Below are 6,153 nucleotides of genomic sequence, written 5' to 3'. Positions count from 1 at the left end.
ACTAGTGACCCTTCTGGTGCAGCAGCCTGGACACAAAGTGGACAAGCGGATGACTGTGGGAAATCTGCAAGCAGGCGTTACATATAAAAGCACTCTTCCCTGCTGCGATTTACAGCAACTGGTGTGCAAAAGCATTCAGGAGGCAGAGCATAGCCATCATGGCAATAATAATAATAATAATAATAATAATAATAATAATAATAATAAATTTTATTTATACCCCATCCTCCCCGGCCAGGACCGGGCTCAGGGCAGCTAACATCAAAGTATATGATACATTAAAAACATAAATCAAACAATCCTAGCCATATCTTTAGGAATTACTCTAATTCGCTTTTAAAACCATCCAAGCTGCTGGCCACCATTGCTACCACCACCAGCAAGTTCCATAGTTTAATTATATTCTGTGAGATAATACAGTTCCCATAGCAATGGTTTTTTAAAAAATATATTGTCTGAATCAGGTCCCCTTGAGAGATCTAGAAAAGGCATTATGCTCTGGTCCATCACACTTTCTCATTCTGATAGCCCAGACATTTTGATAGAATGTTGTTATAGACTAGAATATTATGCCTCATGATGCCTTTCCATTAAGGTGACAATAGTTACTACTGTTGCTGCTGTTCCTTGTTAGTCCCCTGTTATGCAAAGATCTCCAGGTGACCTTGAAGCATTTTTTTAAAAAAACATAAACATAAATGCATTATACAGAATTCATGCAAAACATTTGCCTTGCAAAACACACACATACCAGCCACAGGAAGCTTTGGCAGAATAACAACCGCAAGACATAATCTCAGACCATCAAAAACCCGGGGGAAAGGGTAAATCTGGAGGGTGGCAACATGAGAATGTGCCCTTTCTGCAGTAGCTCTCCATTTGTATAATGCTCCTGTCACCTTCCTCACGTACCTTTAGGTGCCAGGCAAAATCATTCCTCTTTTTGCAAGCCTTTGGCTAATTAAACTATCTATGACACTTTCACCTGTCTGTGGTGGGGTATAATTTTTGTTTGTTATTTTGGTAGGTATTTTGTGTTTTTATATTATAAACTGTCCTGTGATCTTTGGATGAATGGCATTATAGAAATTTAATAATTTATTTTTAAAATTACCTGGCGTCAGAAGGATTTCAGCAAAGTACCAGGTGGATCTCAGTGGGCCGAGTATTCCACAATGGAGGAGCCTCAACTGAAATGTTTTAGTTCACCAACTTGTCTCATGGATCAGAACACAATATTCATATTGTATATAGGTCACTGGATTGATGGGGGGGGGAGAGATTCACCAGATATAGAACTGAAAGCCAATATGTATTTTAGCTAGGCAAAAATAGCATAGCCCCTTGCCGACGTATTTTACAAGCTATGGAGCTTGTTTTTGAACTTAAATTTAGGTTTCTACCTTTGGAATGAGCTTAATTAAAGTCACGAGTTGGAATATTACCACTCACTATCTGGGAGTGTTCTTTTTGTTTGAAGTTTCTTATCCTCCCCCTATATTTAATAGCAACTAAGCTGTCTGAGTTACACAAAATATAATTTCTTCTTTTTTTCCCTTCTGAGGAAACTGATAGATCATAACAGTGAAACGAGATTTGTAATTCGAGGACCCGACTCCCGCATGCAGCAATAAAACACAATGACACAAAGCATTTTGGTTAATGGAAGGGAAAAGGCCACAACTTTATTGGTTACAGCATGTGAGTGGTATTGGCTTGAACAAACTACAGTAGACTCCCCCCGCAGAGCGTGGAGTCACTCAAGGGTTAACCGCCCAGGAGGTGGAGCCTGTTGATGCGAGATACAACTGAAAGCTGCACCCCTGAAGTCACCGGGGGTCGTGCCATGGCCCTAGCCACCAACAGGGCGTCGGACAGGATCCATGACCGCCGGATTCCTTTATGGAATACCCAGCAATAGGAGGGTTAGGCGATGGCCCGAACCTTGCCCTCCGATACCACACTAAACCCAATGCCTAACCGCCAATCTAACAAAGTTGTGACAATTTGCTACGAGGTAGGCGAAAAACCAAGAGGCTGAGCCAATTTGCCAATTGGAGAAAAACTTCTACCAGGCCCCTTGCACAAACAAGGCGACCAACCGAAGTCATTTGTTAAGTTTGTTAAATTATTATTTTCCTTTGGATTAGTTCACAACTTTTTTAATGTTTTTGAGCTATTCTACTTTGTTATTTAAGTATTACTATATATATACATACGCTCATCTTGTTACAGGGATCTTTCACGGTGTTGAATTTTTCTTTTTATTTTAATATGTATTTTAGGGCTGCTCAGGCTTCCCCCTCCCCATCTCCAATTCAATTTACAGCCTGATTCAGTGACTCAGATTCCCCCCCCCCACACACACATTCAGACTGAATCAATTTTAATGGGCTGACCAGTAGGCCAGGGACTCAATGTTTCCTATGGGCTCCTCTCCTTCATTGCCCCTTTCCCTGACCTTTGACTTCCACCACCAGAAACTCATTCTTCCTGGTTTTCTGCCTGCAAAGTCTGCCCTTTTCCCACAGGTGGCCAACATATATTTCCTTTCCTGGCATTCCACCCACACCATTAAGTCATACCTCAGTCTAGTAGCAACTTTGCATACTTCTAGCAGGAGGTTGCTGTAACCAACATTAGCCAACCCAGTGCTTGTATTCTAGCACAAGTGCTAGTGTGTTGGGTCTCTTTGCTGCTCCCCCATCACTGGGCTTTGTCTGGACAGTCATTTGTGGGGGTCCCGTGCTGCAATAACTAAGATTCCAAGTTGTACTGCTGTTTGTGATTAGTATAGTGGAAGTCGAAGATCGGGGAACATAATAAAGCAGAGATTGGATTTTTCTTTCATTTAGTAGTATTCTCTCCTTCATATGTTTTACAAGTGTTGTACAACTTTGCAGTCAGAGATAAGCTCCATGGAGTTCAAGGGAGCTTACTCTCAAGTTGCTACTATGTATAGGGCTGCAGTCATGGCACATGGTTGACATACATGTGAAACTATGTCTCCCCAAACAAATTCCAAGATACTACCTACACTTGCTACATTTTGGAATATCCTTTCATTATAGGATTTCATATGCTGAGCTTCTAACTTCAAAATTCACCACTACGCCACTGGTTCCTTATTACCTAACTAAAGGGAATAAAAAATGACAGTACTGAATATGGGACAAATTCATATTCTGCAGCAATTCCACAGGGACTCCCTACCTTTGAATGAATAACTATGGTCATGTTAGATTATTAAGAGGACTATAATTAAATCTGCTGCTTTTCAAAAATCCATGTGGATTTTCCGTGGCCACTGGCACATCTAAGGGCAAAGGGTAATTGAGGGGAGGCCTGGGTTCTGATTTTGGGTACTCCCAGATTGCAGTCTCTGAGGAAACTAAACTAGCATTCAAGCAGTTTTCATTTTGAAGATGCTGATTATAATATTCCTGGGGAAATAGTGGCTTCTGTGTAGAATGAGGATTTGCCCTTGCATTAAGGATGGTGATTTTAGTGGTCTTGCTGCTGGCACTGTTTCCTTACAACATACGTCAGGCTCATAAAGTGATATGTAAGCTCCAATATCCACACCATCCACTACATGTGTATTATCAGCCAGGCGATTTCATCATCGGTGGCATTGTTTCCCATGGTGGCTTCTTATCCACTTCTGCAACATTCATGGTGGAACCTCCGCCAGTACTGCCTGAAGAGCTTGTGTAAGAACTCAGCTTCATATGATCAATCCTAGAGCAGCAGCTTCAGAACACTGGCTGAAACTGCAAATGTCAGCTGATTGATCTGAGGATAATTCTCTTTGATTTTAATACAATTTATCTTGATCTGAAAATTCACAGGCATCTGGTTTAAATAAAGGGAATACCGCAAAAGTTCCCATTTATAGGATATATAGTATAAAATATAGAATATAGTGAAAATACACTGAACCCACAATGGAAAGTAAGTCCCACTGTGTTCATTCAGGCTTTGTTCTAGGTAGGGATGTATAGATTAACAGTAAAGTAGCCTATGAGTAAGCCCTGCTGCACCCAATATGATTTACTTCTGAATAGATATTTAAAATTTCCAAATGTTGAAGATCCTTCTGAAACAATGTGCAACTCTCATTTTAGGGTGGTGCCTAAGGGTTACCAGCACATTCTAGCGTTGACATTTGCAGTCTAGGAGATCAACGAATGCCCCCACATTTTACCCAATGTCACCTTGGGCTTCCACATCTATGACAGCTATACCAATGCAAGGAAGACGTATCTCGCCACACTAATCCTTTTATCCAAACTGGAGGAATGTGTCCCCAACTATATATGTGATATTGAAAATAAGCTGACAGGGGTTATTGGGGGAATTGACTCTGAAATCTCCTTTTATGTGGCAACAATTTTGGATGTGTATAAGATTCCACAGGTAGGACACTTATGTGCAATATCTCTATTAGATTGCATAGAGGAAAAGAAGAGGCTAGGTCCCCAGTGCCAGTTCAGGGTGTATGCCCCCCTCTCCAGCAAGGACCCTGTTACCCCAAGCATTCCTGGTAGCAGAGGGAAGAGGGAGCTTTCAGTGACCCAGCCCTTTCACTTCTTCTACTATGCACTTTAATGAACACATCACTTCCATGGGAAGGGAGAATGATTCATTCATGGAAAAGAAAGGATGGAAGGGTAGCTAATTCTTTGACTGGGACCCAATGTGACCCTCCCATCTGAATGTGTGAGTTTTGTCTGTAGGACTGGCAAAGGGTGCATTCATCCAACAGGATTCTTTGCATAATGTACATGAATAGTTTGAAACAGCTCTGCAAATGATTCTTCCCTTCTTTAGCTCATTTATGGCTCTGCTCCAGTGATGAATGATAAAAGCCCAGGGCTTCCCTTCTACCAGATGACACCACAGGAAGCCCTTCAGTATGAGGGAATTCTCTCTTTGTTTCTGCATTTCAGGTGGACGTGGATTGGAGTTGTTGCAATGGACAATGACAGTGGAGAAAATTTTGTCCATACTGTAGTTCCTCTGTTTTCAAAAAATGGCATCTGTTTTGCTTTCATAGAAAGAATTCCCAATTTTAGTTTTATCACTGAATTTAACGGCTTGCTACAACATGGGGCAAAAGTACATGATATAATAATGAGCAGCAAAGTTAATGTAGTGCTTGTCTATGGGGAATCTTACTCCATGACAACTTTTAGATGGCTTCCATACCTATCACAACATAATGACATGACAAACAATGAAAAAAGTAAAGTATGGGTATCAACAGCTCAGATTGAATTCACTTCAAATGTCTATCAAAGAAACTGGGATTCAGGAATATTCAATGGTGCTCTAGCCTTTGAAATTCACTTCAGTGACCCACCAGGATTTCATCAATATGTTGAGCACAGAAACCCTTTCAGCACAGATGGGGATGGTTTTATCAGGGACTTCTGGCAACAGGCTTTTGATTGTGTATTCCCAAATATCACAGCAGACAAGGTGGAGGGGAACATTTGCACAGGGGAAGAGAAGCTGGAGAACCTTCCTGGATAATTTTTTGAAATGAGCATGTCAGGCCGCAGTTACAGTATCCACAGTGCTGTCTATGCCATGGCCCATGCTTTGCATGCTATGTCCACATCCAGACTCCGACATAGAGCAATGGCATATGGAGGGAGAGTGAAGAATCAGAATCAACTCTTTTGGCAGGTAACAGGCTGAACACCCTCAACTTTGGAGAGCTTTGTTACTTCCTCACAATATATGGGTTTCCAAAATGCTATCAGCTTGCTGCTCCCCCATCAGGGTTCACACATTTGGCATGCAGTTCAGGAAGAGGAACCCAGAACAGCATCTACGATTTTGCAGATAGAGCAAGAAGGGGAAATGATGGGTGTGTCCTTGTTCCTGAGTTGGTGCCCCCTACCACTCCATGTCATCTAGCCAGTACCTGACACAAGGTGTGAATCAGGACATTTTTTACTAGAATTTACAGAGACTGAATTTGTTAAGTGGCTGCAAATGACTCCCTCCTCTTCAAATAGTGGATTCTACAGTGTCCAGTGCTCTCTATTGAGCCAATTCATACTCTGCTGAAATGCTGTGTCAGTTTAGTAATGCAATGCTGGCTCTAGAACCTGAGGGATTCCAAACTTACTCTTTTCATGA

This window comes from Lacerta agilis, chromosome 14, assembly GCF_009819535.1.
Source record: "Lacerta agilis isolate rLacAgi1 chromosome 14, rLacAgi1.pri, whole genome shotgun sequence".
Classification (NCBI taxonomy): domain Eukaryota; kingdom Metazoa; phylum Chordata; class Lepidosauria; order Squamata; family Lacertidae; genus Lacerta; species Lacerta agilis.
The sequence above is the reverse complement of the archived record's forward strand: the minus strand, read 5'-3'. Positions refer to the sequence as shown.